The sequence below is a fragment of the Electrona antarctica genome, assembly GCF_951216825.1.
Source record: "Electrona antarctica genome assembly, chromosome: 3".
Classification (NCBI taxonomy): domain Eukaryota; kingdom Metazoa; phylum Chordata; class Actinopteri; order Myctophiformes; family Myctophidae; genus Electrona; species Electrona antarctica.
Window position 1 is genome coordinate 43,775,160 of NC_136808.1, and position 19,630 is coordinate 43,794,789.

Here is a 19,630-nt window from a genome sequence, read left to right on the forward strand (position 1 = left end):
CAAAAAGGCAGGGGGTGCTCTAGCACCCCCTAGTGTCTATCTGTGCACGCCACTGTATGTGATCCATGCTGTGACTGGCTGTTACACGACTTCTCTGATCTTTGGGGTTGGCAAAAAGACTGCTTTTCAGAAGCTTGTAAAAGGCGATCGTGTCCTTCGATCTTGTGCCAATGTTTTCACTGTCCCAAACCAGACCACAGAGGTGATCGATGACCTTGGCTGCCAAGTAATGGCTGTCCTCTTTGGTGGACACTGAAAACACTTTCAGCAAAAAGGTTGTCTCAGCTTCATCTGTAACGCCTGAACGTCTGCCACCAACTGAATCTGCTACCAATTTCACTGTCCTAGAGCATACTACCAGATCATGATCTGGATGGGAACAGAAGATGGTATGATGCCCTGAAGGGGCCCCCAGGGTGGCACCTTCAGTACAATAGATTTGTCCCACTCATGTCAACAATGAATGTTGCTCCAGACAGTCTCTTGAAGGTCATTCGTTGTAACTGTTCCACGGCTTGCAAGACACTCCGCTGCTCATGCAGAAAATATGTGTCAATAGAAGACCAAACACAACCACCCCGATTGTTATATTGTATTAATATACGACAAAATAACATTGTAATCACTTTTAAAGTTATAGTAAAGCTTTGAGTGATTATCATTAGCCTTTTTGTATGACCTAATGTGGGGGAAATTATGTTTCATCTTCAGGGTTTATGAATTAGTGGTTAAGTGTCTTGCTCAATGTCACTTTGGTACATAGGCTGTGCCTGGCAGGGACTTAAACCAGTGACCTTCTGATTACCACATGGCCTCTACCCACTAAGCCACTATATATATAAAGCTCCTATATGGGAGCTATATATTGATTCACATGGGGTCCTCGAGGGGGCTTGAGGGGTTCCCCAGCAACATTAGCATCAAAATAAGTTTAACCAATTTAACCCTATTTGAAAATCCAGCTACTGAGAAATTGCTGATCTAAGCAATGTGACAAGTTGCGTGCTTTTAGATTAAGCCAATTTTAATATAGGATTCTTTAAAAGTTTTGAACATATTATGGGGGTCCCTGTCACTAATACTGTCCCTGTCACATAATGTTAATATGGGGTCTCATCAATGTGCGTGTCCTTGGCATGAAATTAGTTGAGAACCACTGCTTTCAGTCATTCAGTGTGCACGAATAAAACAATGTATAAATGAAGCCGTGGCCTATAATAGAGGGCGTCCTCGCCAAAGAACCCCTCATTCAGACACCCATGCAGTGTGGATTTAACACACTGCATCTTGGTCCTCTGGCTAAGCAGGAGGCACCGACTGTAGCCTACAACACTATGATACCGGTGCACATGAGGATAGACTTTGAATTATTCATGTTTCTTTTTTTTAAATGGACCAGGATCAAACAGTGAGTGTTGATCCTATGGGAGCTGCAGAGAGAGAGAGAGAGAGAGAGAGAGAGAGAGAGAGAGAGTCCTCCATTGTGATTAAGCAGCTACAGTATGATCTGCTCAGAAAGAAGTAAAGAATGCTGTTATAGGGTGGAAAAGGAGGTTGGATTCAGAGAGCTTTTAAATGATTATCGTCAGAAATGGTCCAACAGCACCACCATGTGCATGGTCAACTATTCAGAGTAAAAGGAATATTTCACTTGAAAAAAATAAAGAAATCGGACCCCCAGAGTTTTTTAAGTTGCCTGATTCAGTATCTACATGCGCAAGCAGAGCGTGCAAGTAATGTTGTTTGTCCGGTGCTCTGATGCTTGATCTTGGTTTCAGATTACATACATGTATACATAGGGGCATTACCTTTAATCCACCCGACACTGAAACCACAGTATACTGCAAATCAACTTACAAATTGCATATACATATATACCCAGGTGAAAAAGAAATATACTAACATATAGTACATTTATTATATAAATGTATTTTTTTCAAAAAAATGTAAGTTGTACTTAGTTGCACTAAAGTTGCGCTAAAGATATGTTAAAACATATTTTAAATATATTTTAATGTAGGCTACTTTCCCCCACGAAAAAAATACAATTTAATTACAAATGAAGTACAGCACAGTACACTTTTGCTGGTGTCATTAAGTATATTCATTTATACATTTTAAGTTCCAACCAGAACACTCACGTCTTCCCACCCTCCATATGTTGTAAAGTAAAGGTACTTTATTTGCCAAAGGGTGAAAAGAAAAGCAATATTTCACAATCAAGATGTTGTACAGGGCTTAAGCTGACTGTGCAAGAACAGAAATCCACAAGTGTATTTATGTTATCAAAAATCATAATAAATACATGGACGGTATAAGTGGAAGCACAGTGAAATGGCAGATAGCATAGCAGTAATGTGTCATAATAATATGGCACCACTAGAGGGTGTTAAACTACTACTCAACTGTAACGTCAAAGCTTTGTAGGGGGAGAACCTTGACAACAAAACATTACTTGGTCTTGACTACATTTTCATGTCTGCAATACAAACAACCCTAAGTTAACATTTCTTCAGCTAATTCTGGTAAAAATAAAAAATAAAATGAATATATTAATAGCAAGCTGATAAGCAATCAAATATATCCATTTACACTTACAAAAAGTACACAGAAAATGTAATATTATTTAATTTCTGTTTCTATGTCTTGGTGGCACCGCGCCCCATGATGGACTTCTTGGTGTTTCTCTCAGGTTTCAAAAGCATTATGTAACACTTTGGTCCAAACAGCGCCACCAAAAGGCCAAAACTAGATGCTAGAATAGCAAATACCTCCACTACATCTGCATATTTGCCTGGTGAACTGATATATGCTGGGACGAAGGCTATCCACACAGCACAGAATATCAACATACTGAAAGTAATTAACTTTGCTTCATTGAAGTTGTCTGGAAGATTCCTTGCCATGAATGCTAGGAGGACGCTGAGGAGTGCCAATAAACCAATATAACCTAGTAACACTGCAAAACCAACTGTTGATCCTACCGCACACTCATAGATTATCTTATCACTCTGGTATTGTGTGTTTTTATGAGGAGTTGGTGAGGCAGACACAAGCCAGGATATGCAGATTATTGCCTGGATAGAAGTAAGAGCCATAACTGTTCCTCTCTGCTGCATAGCACCAAACCACTTCATAATGCCTGCACCCCCAGGCTTGGAGGCCTTGAACACAGCCAACACCACCATAGTCTTTACCAGGATACATGAGACACACAGCACAAAACTAATTCCAAATACTGCATGCCTCAGCTGACAAGTCCAGGGCCTGGGACGTCCAATGAAGAGAAGTGAGCACAAGAAACATAGTTTGAGTGATAATAAAAGTTGAAAGCTGAGTTCTGAGTTGTTGGCTCGTACCATGGGGGTGTCCCGATGATAGATGAAGATCCCCAGGACAATGGCAGAGACAAGTGTGCCTAGCAATGAGATGGTTGTCAAGGAGATACCCAGGGGTTCGTGGTAGGATAGGAACTCCACGCTCTTAGGGACACAGTTGTCATGCTGGGGATTGGACCAGAAGTCCTCTGGACAACTGGTGCACTCCGTAGAATCTAACAAAAACACCAAGGTTAAAGAGACAGATAAGTAATGTATCATCCTAAAGATAATTGCTTCATCCTACTTAATCCTACTATGAATGTAGAATGCCTGTCTGATGTCTTTCTGGCCTCATCCTAATCGATCTGAACTGAACATGAACGGGCTCCAATTTCGTCGCCGCCGTTTCCCGCGACGCGGCCCGCAATGTAGCCGCGGCCCGAAAATTACAAGTATAGGAGCTTGCTATGTCCCTTAATGGTATTTAGCCGACACCGGTATTTGCGCCTAGAGGTGTGGTCATGGGCGTGTTGGCACGCTTTCCCCTAAATTGCTATTTTGGTCACATACATTTGGGAAAGCCAAATTAGTTTGGTAGAGCGGCGCGCAGGCATGCGCGATTCCATTTTCTCATTTAGTTCATCACCAGCGCAGCAAATGGGGTTTAATCCATCGATTTATCGAACTTTCCTTTTCGAACACCCCTTCCCCACTGCTAAATCCCAAAACAGTGTATTTAGAAAGATCAAACGAAAATGGAGCCCGAAGTCTTCAGCCACTGGAGTAGTGTAGTTGTGTTTAACTGCATTTAACACATTACCCTCTCACTGTATTTTGGTATTTTTGGTTTGTTTCAGGAGACCAAAAAGAGTCATTGTCTACCAAAACAAATCTGTAAAGACAGTTGCAGTCCCAAATCTCTATAGTCTGCACATAAATACGTTTGGGTGTGAACAGGGAGAGGGTATGGACTAGTAATGTAAACCAACCTGTCTCATTGCTGACCTCTCCCTCAGAACAAGCAATGCAGTCAAAGCAGCAGACAGGTTCCCCTTTCCTTCTGGCCACACGGGTTCCAGGGGAACAGCTCTCACTGCACACCGACCTAGGAGGCTACAGAGGAAAGTAACAATGATCAATTTCAGTCCAAACTAAACTCCATTCACATCTTGAGCTCAACATTATTTTAGGACGCTGAAATTACATTTGTGGTTTCAGAGTTCCAGAAGATTCTGTCCTCATCAAGGAAGAGTTTTTCATCTCCGGAGGCTGACGTCTTGGCCACACCTACATAGTGAAACTTTGCGCTTCCATCAGTTTCCCAGTTCATGATATCGAAGGCTGGTTCACCAGGATCACCTTTTTCATCAAATGATACATGATGACCAGACGATGTGGTGAAGTTGACCTTTTCCAGATAATACAAAAGCTAGAAAAAATGTGATGAGCAGAATAATGAAGAACATGAGACAATATACACTATAGTTACATTGACAGGAACTGTTGTACCCTTGCAGTATTTATAGTACAAGTTGTTGTACTGTACAACAATCCTCTAGTGCAACGATATTGCAAGTGGGCCTCCAAATAATTGGAAACGCATTATGATTGTATCATCATCATCATCATCATCATCATCATCATCATCATCATCATAACCTTTGTTTCAACGGTGGGCATATTACAATTTTGAATCCAACTAGAAACATTAACAGGAAAAATGTTTATTGATATCCGACCTGCCATGGCTGTATTGTCTGCAAACTGGCACAGCTGTGCCCAGTGAAAGGCCCTCTTCCTGGCACACATTTCATAATGTCATGGAGGGCATGGGCCACAGTATACACAGCCTTGTAGAGATTATACTCTCCCCTGAGGTTAGACACATCAAACAGTTTAGAATCTGCTGTTTGTAGATCCTCTTGTCCAGTACACACCCCTCCACCAGCATCTACCCATTCTGACGGAACGGGTGCAAATTTGCACCGAAATGTGAGCTCCCAAAACTGCCGTATCTGAAGAAAACCAAAAATGAACATTTAAGCATACAGGTGTCATTTAGAAATTGTATCTGTAATACAAAAGCAAACAACATGCTCACTATGTTATCTTCTTGGCTGTAGTCTGGGTCATTGTCAGGATGTATTTTTAACATGAAGTCCTTGAGACCTGGTACGTCTCCACGACGAACGGCGAAACCCAGGGTGCCTTTCAGGTACGGCAAGTAGTGAGGAGACTGGAGATGAGGGTCTCCCCACCAAGCTGCAGTGGCAGGTAACACCCACTGCAGACCTGTCACATTCTGCTTTACCACCTGTTGAGTGTGTTGAACTAAATAAACTAGTCCTTACCCGTTGTGAGATATTGCCTCCTCATAAATATTGTTAATTGCCGTTCATTTTAACTTGTATTATACATGCATGTTTGTGTGTTTGTTTTGTTGTTGTTTGCAGTAATTGTAAGCCATAGCGTTGCGTGAGTGGGGAGACACGCGTGTACGCGCGCGTGCGCACACACACACACGCGCGCGAGCGTGCGCGCGTTACGAAAGTAGCTGGAATTGTTTACCTGGGCTGTAGATGGCGGAAGTGGTGTGTGTGTGTGTGTGTGTGTGTGTGTGTGTGTGTGTGTGTGTGTGTGCGTGCATGCGTGCGTGCGTGCGTGCGTGCGTGCATGCGCCGTGGTCGGTCGGCAGGTGGTTGTATCGGCCACTGTACACACACACGTGCTTTGCGAAAGTAGCTGGAATTGTTTACCTGGGCTGTAGATGGCGGCGCAAAATTGTATAGGCCACTGTTTGTTGTGTTGCGGCAGTAGCTAGAGGAAGCATGCCAGTGGGTTAACAGTGAGAACGGTGGACTTTGATGCAGGTGTCGCTAGGGGGCGGAGGTGTGAGGTTGCGCGTTTTCCCATGCAAGTAGATGGGGAAATTTTAATTCACTAATAAAGTAATTATTCATTTTGAATGTGGTAAATGGGGAAAAGGGCTTCGTTAAGACCTCCATATTATTATGGTCAATGCCTGTGTGAAAAGTGGGAGTGATTGGTGCAGGCAGTGAGGAGTTACGACAGTGTTTGTGACATTCAGACAGACAGACATTGAGTGAATTATAGTATGATATGATATGATGATACATAAATACATATTATTCATTTTAGATTCCTACGGATTACGAATCCCTATATTAACATGTATCATAACACAAACCTCCTCCATGGCATTGTGCAAATAGCTCCCATATGCGAATGCAACGACCACACGAGCTGTGGATGTCTTCATCACAGTGACAATCCTCTGAAGTCTAGCCACGTCATTGTCAAAGGGCAGAGCCTCTGCATAAGCCACACAACCCAGACCAGACTGCTCCAGGTCAGACTGGAGTAATCGGGCAGCGTCGCGGCCAGCTTCATCGTCACCAAACAACAGACCTATCCATGTCCACTCAAAGCGCCCTATAATCTGGAGCATAGCTTGCACCTGATTTGGATACAGAATGAAGGGATAAGTACATAGATTATTCACATAAATTGCAAATCAGTGAATCTCCTACACATATTTCACAAAGTCAAGTCAAGGTTATTTAAATAGCACATTTAAAAACAACAGCAGTTAATCCAAAGTGCTTTCCCAACATATAGATAGACTATAGCTTATTACTCATAAAGCAATAAAACCCTATAACTCAGAAAACAGAATACAAAAAATATATAAACACAACAACAAACAATGACCTCAAACTGTTAAAAGCAAGAGAAAAAATGGTGGGGATTTGAAATTGTCAATGGTGGGGCTTGACTTAATGTAGAATGGCAGATTAGTCCTGTTTGGTGCGGCTACGGAGAAGGCCCGGTCATCTTTAACAATGACGTTTGTTTGGGGAACTGAAGGGAGTTTCTGAGTGGATGATCTAAGTAACCTAGTGGCAGGAGGTGAGGTTCAACAGATCGGAAATGTATGGAGGGGCTAGACCGTGAACCAAGGAATAGGTCTAATTGTTGTCTTTTCATTCATTCAACAGAGACCCTCCGCTCCAGCAGTAGCTCCCAACCTTTTCCGGAATCACCCCCACTTGAAAAGTGTCCGCAGCCCACACATCTAACTGTGTTAAGTGGCCAGATGGTTGCACGCATTTTCAGAGCATTGTTTATTTTAATCATGTAATTAATGAATTTGTGTTGCATACTTTTAACTGTATCACAATGAAAACTAATGTTTTCATGGTATTAATGAAAAATTGTGTGTAGAAGTTCACCTGGAAGGCAAAACTTGGCATTGTTCTAAAGAAGGACGGGAACTGATTCAGGTCACTCAGACAGGAGCAGGCAGAATAGTAACTTACCTAAAAAATAAAAAAAAAAACTGTTCTGTAATACAAAACATCTGTTATGTAATATACATTATTATTATTATTATTATTATTATTATTATTATTACTTGCGCAAGCAGAGCGCGCAAGTCATGTTTTCGGTGCTACGATGGGCGTGTTTGGGGCCAGCACATGTAATGACGTCATATGCTGGCCCCAAGCTGACCGTGCAGGTGTGTTTTTGTCATGCTACGAAGCATATGTCCCATGACGTGATGAAGATATGTACCAATGTCCCTTAGAATGCACGTGATATGATGTCATACGGACATACGGAAGCTGACCGTGCAGGTATGTTTTCCGTGAATTGTGATGAAGATTATGTACCAATGCCAGGGTATAATTGGTTGACGATGGTGACGTAATAATGATACGTTTCAGTGTCAAGTACATACGCATCAAACCACCCAGCCGATCACATTATACCACCAACCACTCAGCAAATACATATACATACATATAGACATGTACACATGTCATATGGACATATGAGCATATGACGTGATGAATATATGTACCAATGCCCGGTTATAATTGGTTATCGATGGTGACGTAACGATGACATGTTTCAGTGTCGGGTGGACTAAAGGTAATGCCCCTATGTATACATGTATGTAATCTGACACCACTGCCATAACAGGCATAAGTAATCATTACCATACTTCAAAATACTACTTTTTCTCCTCCAAAAGCAAGGTACGTAGCAAATAGCTAAACCTAATAATTCAATATTGCAAACGTTCCTTCACAGAGAGGCTGAGATTTGAAAGTTTGTAGTGGTCTACAGTACTTGCACGCTCTGCTTGCGCACTAGTAGGCACTTGTGTGCAACAAGCAAGTAGGCACTCGACAGAGTGCAGTTCTAGTTAGTTGGAATTAAAATGGCACAACGTGCTGATTTAACACAAACATTCTACCCTACCCTATAATCACAATAATACACGTATTGTAGGCTATATACATATATGCATACCTAAGTACCATGGACAGCAACGCTATCGCAATTGAGTTAGAACCCCTAGTGAATTACTAAGCTACACATTGTTGTGCATGGTAAAAGAGGATTCATGTAGGAAACTTACCACAGGCACACTGTACAAACCTAATATTCTAGAGATGGCAACAGAACTTTTTGAGGTATCGGGACCCACAATTCCGAGCACTGGGGAAGACCCAACACAGCTCTTATCCAGTGTAAACTGCTCCTCTCTCCCACTGATCAATGACAGTATTCCACGGACTGCAATTCCGCTGGTGTGGCAGGTATCATGGATACTGTACCCCAGAGTCACATTGGGTAGCAGGCTGGGGTTTCTGTTGATCTCATTAATGGTAAAAGCCATGGTCTGGGCCATTCTGAACCCTTCAAGGTGAAAACTAACACACATAATTACAAGATTCAAGATTCAAGGCAGAAAACCTGTTAATCGCATTTCAAAGTTGTCTTGCCTTACTTTGTCATATACTACAGTGTCACACAACAGTAGCAAAAATAGCCCATCTACAAGCTCACTAAGCATTCCGATGTGACACCTTGCGAGATCTGCTATTTTGAAGAAAAGAAGAAGAAGAAGAAGAAGAAGAAGAACCTGCTTGTGTGTCTGTGGGTTATACATATTGGACCAATGAAAAGTATTAGCAAGAGCGTATGACTACAATAAATAGTGTGTGCATTGGACCCATGGAAACACATTCTTCTTTCCATTTCCTGAAAAATAAACAGTTTTGGACATACAGTACATCGTTTCGACCTGACAGTGACAATACCTTTTGTATAAAGTATAAATATACAGCATCAACTAATCCTGGTACTATAATATCAAAACCAGGTCCCTGCTCTCTTGCTTGCTATTCGTGATACTCACCCATAGCAAGTGGGATCCTCTTCCTTGGAGGTAAAAGACAGCTCAGGGAACACAGAGGCGTAGTGGATGGGAATCAAACCACCCAGAACCAAGTCTCCAGCCTTGTACAATCTGTTGAGACGAAACTGTGCCTGTAACTCACAAGAAGAGGAAGAAAAAGGAGAGAAAGAACAGAACAATATCAAGTATGAAAGCAGGTGTGTGTCTAGAGAAGCCCTCATGACTATCCTCCTCTGCCCTCCCTCGTTCTCTAAAATCCAATGTCCAGTTGTTTTATAGTGCTGTGACATCCTCTGTGCATGCCAACCTATGCCTACCTACTTTCACGACCCCCATCCGGGGCCGAGGCAGAAGTAGAGGCAGGGCTTAACATACCTTACCAATGCTTTCACATCAAAATATTGTGTATGTGTGCGTGCGTGCTGAAATTCAATGATACTATCTTGCCAGGGTTACATTGAATCACAATCAGTTTTTATTGTTAGTTCTCTGCAGGAAGTGTAAGCATTTTGGGGCTTTCTTAGCTGAGGTGTTAATGGACCACTTTAAATCATCAGCAATATTCACCCTCAGGAACATAGGGCTCTATTTTCATCCATGCTTAACCCCTTATCCCTAAACTATTTTGCCTTTTTTTTTTTTACTATTTAAAAAAGAAAAAATTTGAATAGTTAAAATAGCCAAACTCACAACATGAGTAACTATTCAAAAAAGGTTGTTCTGTACTGTGTCTCATTACCATTCGTGACTAGACCCACCACTGAATATCGTCTGTGGATTTGATGATGTGGTTGGACGTGGACCTGTCAGAACAGTCATGAGTCAGTAGTGGACAAAGCACGTATGCAACGCTGGGGAGAGCTAGTACTCGGTGTGATGGTGCCGTTTCCTCCTAGTCCAGAATCGAGTTGCAGAGAGGCGTGTTGAGACCCAGCTTCCCTATCATCTGTTGGGGAATGATGGTGCTAAAAGCAGAGCTGAAGTCACAGCATTCTGACGTGTGTGTTTCTCTTGTCCAGGTGTGTTTTAGGGCCAGCTGCAGGGCTGTAGGCACAGCATTGGAGTGGATCTATTGGCCTGATATGCATACTGGTGGGGGTCCATGTTGGGGAGCGAGGGGCTTCTTCTGATGGTCTGTGTTTCGTCCCATAGGTGGGCGTACAGTAAGTAGTTGCACTGAAAAGTGGGCTTAAGTAGTTGCCTTGACAGGCTAGCCATCAGCGTAAATAAAAAGCAGACGTCATCACACTAGCACACTATAGTGCTAGTGCTTGAAAGATACAGCGCTAAAAACAAGGTCTGTTTAATTTCTATTTTCTACACGAGCGAGCTATGTCGGATATTATGTCAGTCTATAATATAACTGAACTTATAGAGCTGTTCTTATCGTTTCTGCAGAAACTTTTAAACTTGTTGCGTCGAGGACAGCCATTGTTTTGAAAGTACCACAGCATGTACGTTACATCACCATATACACATGGACCAATCAGAGGCTGCTTTTCACTACAGAACAGCATTTGAAACGCAGTCAGTGATTTGCCCGAACATTTTCTGATTTCTCCAGCTTCCGCATACTCTCTGCCGAAGTCCCATAAGCAGAGAACGGGCCAATGTCCGGGTAGCTCAGTCAGTAGAGCTCTCCAACTCTAGCATGGCTTGGGTGCGGCAAGTCGTGCGGGAAGTACTGGTAGCTGATGGTAGGTGTGGCGCTCCACCTCAGCAATCCATCTCCCAGGGGTCTAGGTCCAGTGCATTGTTACAGGGACAGACTTCCGCATTTTACCGGCTGATACCGACAATAAACCACTCCTGACCTATTCTTCTTGCTATAGATTATATCAAGTGCTTTAATTTCAAAGAAAAGACAAACCTAGTATAATTGTTGTGTTTGAAATTGTCTGTTCTTTTTATACCAGGTAGGTTGCAATCAAGCATATTTGAGTGGTGCAACCACTCCAAGGAACAGCAATGTCCCTGTGTCCCTCCCTATGTCCTAACCTATGTCCCTATGTCACAATGTTTAGAGTACCAGTAGGGGCAAAAATGGCGCTGTTGTGCTAGAAACAGAGAGAGAGAGATAGTGTTGCACTGTGGCCTGCTAATGACAGAGAGAGAGAGAGAGAGAGAGAGGTGTCTGCTAAATGCTAATTCCCCCACACAGTAACTCGGTGTTTCTCGACCGTTTCGGACGCAGGGCGGCTTTTCTCCTGGGAGCACCTGGTAGTTCTGTTTTTCTTTTTTTTCCTAACAAATAAATGTGTCTGTAGAAAATAGCCACCATGATAAATCCTTCTAACATTAAACCCACAGCATTGCAATACTGTAGTTTATTTTGATATATCTACGTTTGGGGTGTTTTGTATCATGTCATGTGTTATTGTCGCCCATCCCTCTCGGTATTATGGACACTGTACAACATGCGTACATTAGCTCCCCTGTGTCCCTTTTAATTAATGTTAGTGTGTTTTGAAACAATCTCTAGTGACTCATCTCATTGGCCTTGGAAATTAATTATTTTGTAGAGAGCTACTGTTTCATCACCCCTGGGCCAGATGCCATCCCTGGGACACACTCACCTGTCTTTGCCAACCCACCCTGCCATACAATCAGAGAGATGCCAACGATACGTCTGGACAGTTCTGAATGCAAGAACACCGGCAAGAGAACACAAAGCTACGCCCACTGCTTTAGACACCAATCATATCACCGCACTGCAGTATGAGACCACCCTGAAGGCAAGCATTTGGACAATTTAATTGGTTCTGTAATGCTGTTTTTCTTTTCTTTTTTACTCTTAATTGTGCCCACACACTTTGAGCAATGAAAGCTGAGAGATTACATCATTCTCTAGTGACTTAGATGTTTAGAGACGGGCAATGTTCCAGGTGCCGGACCTGACAAACAACCTGTTGTTGTAGTTCAAGGTTCAAGGTTGTACTTTATTGTTACATTACTGTGTACAGGTACATAAGAGTAAAACTTATGTACCTGTACTTATGTACTTGTGTTTGGCTTCCTTCAGACAATGCAGCAGCATAGATAACATCAAACATCAGTCACAGCAAGCACAGCAAACAACGGGATAGAATACAAAGTAAAAAAGGAGAGTAACCTACGTTTTCCCTGTAGTAGCGAAGTTAGGTAAAGCTTGTGTTCCATATATACAGCAAATTTAGTTTAGAAAGGTGCAGTTCGAGCAAAGTGCGAGAGGAGGTTGTTGAGGGTGTGTGTGTGTGTGCGTGTGCGTGTGCGTGTGTGTGTGTGTGTGTGTGTGTGCGTGCGTGTGTGTGTGTGTGTGTGTGTGCGTGCGTGTGTGTGTGTGTGTGTGTGTGTGCGTGGGATGACACTGACTGTTCTGTTTTCTATACCACACACTAAATGGAGTAAAAGTACAATGGCCAGACCAGGAAGTTGTACATGCACAAATTTGGGAATGTACAACTTCCTGGTCTCAACTGTGCATGTTTCTTTCCTTCCATGGAGCACCATGGAGCAACATGGCGACGCCCATACGGTCTTCGCGCCTCGTCCCATACGTAGACGCCCTTTCCGGCTCTGAGGCGCGTGTCACCATTGAAGGCACAATTTTCCCGAGATTCCTTGCAAACATTTGCCTTCAATAAGCAGCTTCCGCGTGCGTAACATAAGTCCCGGAAAAGACGCGCTGCGATTGGCCAGTAGTCACTTGAGTGACAGCGAGAGAGATGGAGGAGTCACATGAGTGACGTCACTTGGGCAGCGACGCAGAGTGCCTTCAGCAAATGCCTTCAACACTTCTAAATAAGAAAGCTGCGGAGAACTGTTGCTTTGTGTTCACTCTTTAATGTTTTCTGTTAGTAATCTAATCCCCCCTGGCTCTGATGTTGTATTGTTGTATTAATAACTTTGTTTTTTGTGTTTTTTTGTTTGTCTTGTTTTGTATTGTAATGTATTGTCATGACTGTTATAAAGATTTGTTAAAAAAAAAAAAAAGCCTTCAGCACTGCACTTCCGCCTTCATTGGGATACACGTCGCTCCAATGAACTGCAACGGCCAGTGAGGCATCTATTTTTTATGTCTCGTCCTCTTTAGACAGTCCTTGGTTCCGGGTCTCTATGACCATTTCCTGGTAAAACCGGAAGTGAACAGATCCACTTCCAGGTTGCACCATTGAACTCCACACCCCTCAGCAAAGAGATTCACTCCCATTAAGGCCCAATCCCAATTGCCTCCCTCAAGCCCTGAGCCCTAGACCCTCATTGACTTTAATGACGTCAGCTGTAAGTGCTTGAGGGTGAGAGGCTGCAAGGGCTCCAAATGTTATGAAAGAAATGGGACAGCACTTTGAAGATGAGTCCGCCATTCATGACACTTTGCATCACTTTATAAAAACTGCCCTTATTCACAGCCATTGCCTACTATGCTTGGCCTATTTATACATGTCTATCATGTCTATTTTAGTATTTAAGCTGATCGTTTTATACCCTTTCCTGTGTGATAGGGGTTGTAATATTCATAATATTCATTATAAATTGCATTTCTATATTATTTTACTTTGCTATCAATCAATCAATCAGAGAGTGAAGTTCCAAGGTAATCCGGAAGCAAGGACTATTTAAAGAGGACGAGAAGCGAAGTCAAAGCTAGCCAAGCGCTTCGACAGCGCTTCGACAGTGTTCGCCAAGCTCGTTTGAACAACCTAAATACACAACGAATCAAACTACGAAACAGTGTAACTGCCATGACCAAATCAGCTAAAAGTAACTTCATTAATGATAAAGCTCAGGAAAACAAAAACAATCCTCATGAGCTCTGGAAGCTACTAAACAATCAACTAAGCTATGGTCAGAAACTAAAAACCAGATTTTCGAACATAAACATCAAATCTGACAACACTCTCATCACTGACAACCTTGATGTGGCCAACTACTTGAATATCTTCTTTACAAACATAGCAACAACTCTGGTTAACAAACTGCCCTCCCACTCTGGGCTCTTTGGTGTAGAGCACATTACAACCTTCTACAAAAACCTAGGTGTTTGTAAAGACGATTTTAAACTAGTTATGGTAACAACTGATGAGGTAATTAAGAAACTGAGTGCCCTCCAACCCCACAAGGCCACAGGCCATGACAACATTCCCTCCAAATTTCTCAGAGACTCAGCCATCTCTATAGCTCCAATCATCACCCACATAGTAAACCTCTCCATCAAACAGGGACAGGTCCCCCAAGATTTCAAACTGGCCAAAGTAACCCCCTTGCACAAGAAAGGGAGTAAATTAGACCCCGGCAACTACCGCCCTATTTCTATTCTTAGTTCCATCTCGAAAGTGATGGAAAAAATAGTCTATGAACAGGTTGAAAAGTATCTTGCCACTAATAAATTATTGTACGAGTTCCAATCTGGCTTCAGAACATCCCACTCCACTGACACATGCCTTCTCTATTTGAGCGACCACATCAAACAAGAGGTGGACGCTGGCAAATACTGCGGCATGGTCATGCTGGACCTCCAAAAGGCTTTTGACACCGTGAACCACTCCATACTGGTTAACAAGCTAAAGGCAATTGGTTTCGATAGCACATCAGTGAGCTGGATGCAATCCTACCTGGAGGGGAGAGAACAGATGGTGGAAGTGAACGGAACACTGTCCCCCCCCCTCCCAGTGAGCTGTGGCGTTCCACAAGGAAGCATACTAGGGCCTCTACTGTTCCTAATATATGTAAACGACATGACTTCAGCCTGTGACTGCAACTTGTTCCTGTTCGCAGATGACTCAGCACTGCTGGTCTCGGACAGGGACAAACTGCAGGTTGAAAATGCCCTCAGCTCTGAACTCGGTAGAATCTGCACCTGGCTCGCTGATAACAAACTATCTTTACACCTGGGAAAAACTGAATCCATTCTCTTTGGCTCTATTAGTAATCTCAGCAAGGCAAATGGCTTCTTGGTTAGAGTGGGTGACAATGTTATCACACGTAAAGATGAAATTACCTACCTAGGTTCCATCCTGGAGGCTAATCTTTCCGGTGATAAAATGGCCACCAACGTAATCAAAAAAGTCAACCATAGAACAAGATTCCTCTACAGGATCTCCTCACTGGTCAACAAAAACACCTTGAAGACCTTAACAGGAGCCCTTGTACAGGGTTTCTTTGACTATGCATGCACCTCCTGGTACCACAGCACCTCAAAGGCCCTTAAAACCAGGCTCCAGACTTCCCAAAACAAACTGGTCAGGCTCCTACTTGATCTAGCCCCCCGAACCCACCTCACCCCTGCCCACTTCGACAGGCTGGAATGGCTTAGGGTCGACGACAGAGTACAGCATCTTGCAATGGGTCTGGTCCACAAGATTCGATACACCACCAAGATACCCATGTACCTGTCTAGATACTTCCTTAATGTTAACGAAGTCCACACCCACAACACCAGAGGGAGTGCAACGAACCATGTACAACCCAGATTCGGCACAAACAAGGGACTAAATTCTTTTCGCTCCTATGCCACCAAAATGTGGAACGCCCTACCAACTGTCATTAAGACATGCGAATCCCTTGACTCCTTCAAAACCGCTCTCAAAGGGCACCTACGGATGGCTGCAATTCGAAACTGGCCCCCGTAAAATCTGAATCCCCCCCCCCGCCCCCCCCTTCTTTCCCCTCACTGTATATATTTCTTTTCCCTTTTTACCTCCTTTTTGATGAATTCCTGTTCTGTCTATAGAAGTGTCTATTTGTACGTCTCTAAATGTTTTGATGATTTGAACATGGTGGACCCTGTTGGAAACAAGTGTAATGCTTAATTGGGTCGTCCACTCACAGTTAACAGCCTTTGTATTGAGTTTGTGCTTGAAATGTACTGTAATTCTGCAAACTGTTAATAAATTCTTCAATCAATCAAAAAAACCGTACGGTGGACTCCATGTTGCTCCCTGGAAGGAAAGAAACATGTGCAGTTGAGACCAGGAAGTTGTACATGACAAATCCCCAAATCATAGATATGGCACAAATGGCCCAGCAGATGGCGTGATGCCACTGAAAGGAGAGATGCTTGTACATATGTCACATCCGACCAACATTCATCTGTGTGATGCTCCATGCTGGGACTTACTTATCCACTTCCTGTTAAAACGTTAATATAAAAGGTAAAATGCAATGACGTGACATGACGTGACATACAAGCATCTCTCCTTTCAGTGTCATCACGCCATCTGCTGGGCCATTTGTACCATATCTAATATGATTTGTCATGTACAACTTCCTGGTCTCAACTGCGCATGTTTCTTTCCTTCCAGGGAGCAACATGGAGTCCACCGTACGGTCTTCGCTTCTCATCCTCTTTAAATAGTCCTTGTCCGGAAGTGGTAATTTTTGATGCGGTGGAAGTCGGTGGGACCATAGACATAGGTAGACGCCTCCTTCGGCTTTGGGGTGTATGTGTGCAAAAGTGAGGGCAAGCTTCCTTGGTTGGTGCTTCACTAGTCCCGTGTAGCCAGACAACTAGTATAAGAGGCAACAGTCTGGCAACTCCAGACTAGTGGTTCACAGAAACGTCCATGTGCGTCACAGAGCGGACGTTCGGGTCTGACAAGTCTGGGGAAAGTCCTATCACGTTGATACACGTCGCCTCCAATAAGGCATCTATTTTTTATTTTGTATCTATGGGTGGGACAACCCAACACGTTTAGAGCCTGTTAGCATGCTGGGAACTGCAGCTATGGCCGTTTCAACCCCAGCCCCCAGAACCTTGGTAGAAGATTGAAGCTGCCATCACTTGGTGGTCAAATCTGGAATTGTACTGTACTGCCCGGGGATGACAGAAAATGTCCCTGTTTTGTTTGCAGGCATACAACAGATAGAAGATGTGCACAGCAGGGACAAACATGTTAATCTAACTGTAAATAGGCCCGGGTCCATGGTTCTATTATGTAGTCTACCCTCTCGGGGTTACAATTACAAAAACACCCAAAACGAAAGAATGATTGAGCACTAGGCCTATGTTCAGAGGTTTGGTCTCCATTAAGGCCCATTATCAACAGACAAAATCTTGGCCACTACATATCCCATAATTTAGGCCAATGTTTTTATTTCTCATTTCTGTTTTCTGTTACAACCTAATGCTACAGGGAAGATGTCACTTGATTGAAAGTACTATCCATAGTATAATAATATTCATAATAACAGGTCTGTCCAACACCCACAACAAAACAACATACTGTATAGTACAGAAAACATTACGCCAAGACAATATAAAACAAGGAATGATGACATAGTCATAATGCGTCAGGTGAAACAGTAAACGATACAGAGACACCTCCCCAATAATATTGCAGAGACAGTGTGTTTATTTTTTGGACCACAATTCTTATGTGAGACGATTTAAGATGACCCCATATTATTCTCCATAGAGAAACACTTCTGTCTTGATGTTGTAACTCCTACAGATCTTCCAGTGTAGGTATGCTACTGCCTTTCTATGTGCTCAGTCTTCACCAGTTCCAGGCAACTTGAGACAATGATGGCTTCGTATTTTCCACAGATTCTGCATTGTGGGTCTGTCCCATCGTTGATTAGATCAGGGGTTCTCAACGTTTTTGGCTGGGGACCCCCAAAATGCTTTGGCCATGTCCGGGACCCCCGCCCCGCCCCCCTCCTCACCCCCAATACAAACTGACTGCAAAAATAACCTTAATAGAGAAATTAATATTATAATAATCATTAAGGAAAGTGTATGCATGTACTCTGTGTACTATGTAAACTCTTCATTTCCATTTTCCAGCCAGTCACTTTGTATTTCTTTTTATAATTTGGGGACCCCCCAAAATAATTTGGCGACCCACGGGTTGAGAACCCCTGGATTAGATTATGATGAGATCTGATTATGAGGCTCTGGTCTTGTACAGTGATTATCAGGCTCTCTGTCTATAATAATAATAATAATAACTAGAAAAGGATCGCTGCAAGCAGCGAAGGCCGGACCAAGCAGGAAGGCAATAAGAATAATATGCACAAGAAACATGGAAGACTAAACTTGAGAAAAAGACCATGGAATTGTGACAGGGTCGGTTTTTTATAGTGGAGGTGTTAAGGCAGTCTGTAGGACACAATGCTCAGAAAGACATAATAATGAGGCAACACAATGATTCAGAGTTTGGAAGTATTAGGATTTACTCGAGTAAGGAGCCAAGAACTTACATGACCAGTTCAATGCAATGGAAAACCCCAGTCTGACTCAAAGAGTAACATAGGGTCACAGTCTTTATAGTTTCACTCCCACAAGAGACAACCCCCAACATAGCCCCAAGGAATTTGGGACAGTAACAAAGTAACCAAACAGCACCACAGGGGTGTGACAGATAGCTTGTGACAGATGAGATAACCTCAGAGTGCAATAAAGGGGTATTATTATATGTTTGTATCTACATTTCTACGACAGAGGGCAGGTACAGGTTCTTGAAGACTCATACACAGAGTTGGCGGTGCCCAGATTTGAACCCATGACTTTGTGTTGCAAAGGCAAGAGCTCTACCTACCGAGCTAACAAGCAAAATCATTCAGTATTTTTGTAGCAAGTTGCACAAGGATAACTAATGATAAGGTGGGTATAAAGATTTATGAATTGACTGCGTATAAACCAGAATGAGTGAAAACCAATGAAATTAGTCTGAAACAGGGATTAAAGGTTAACTGAAAAAATATTATTAAACTTCAGAGAAAATAAACAGCTTTGAACATTCATGAAAAACAAACAAATGGGGCCCACTTTAAGTTGTTGACTTGAAAAGTCCCAGTTCAGTTCCTATTCAGTTCAGGGAAGTTCAGGGAAGTTCTTTCTCCAATTTGGAGAACCAGATTACCACATTTGTGGGTGAAGGGGGGGTTCAGAGTTCCGGGTCGGCTCGCCAGGTCTGGGTACCATCCGGTACCAGAACCATCCATGCAAGGGAATCCTTTCAGGACACAAAAAACCTGAACTGAAAGGCCAGGTGTCCAAATCAGTCTTTGTTTCAAAATCACTGTTGTACAACATCAAATAATCTATCAATTCATGAGTAAAGAACCTGATTTGATCAGGATCAAGTTCTTTATACAT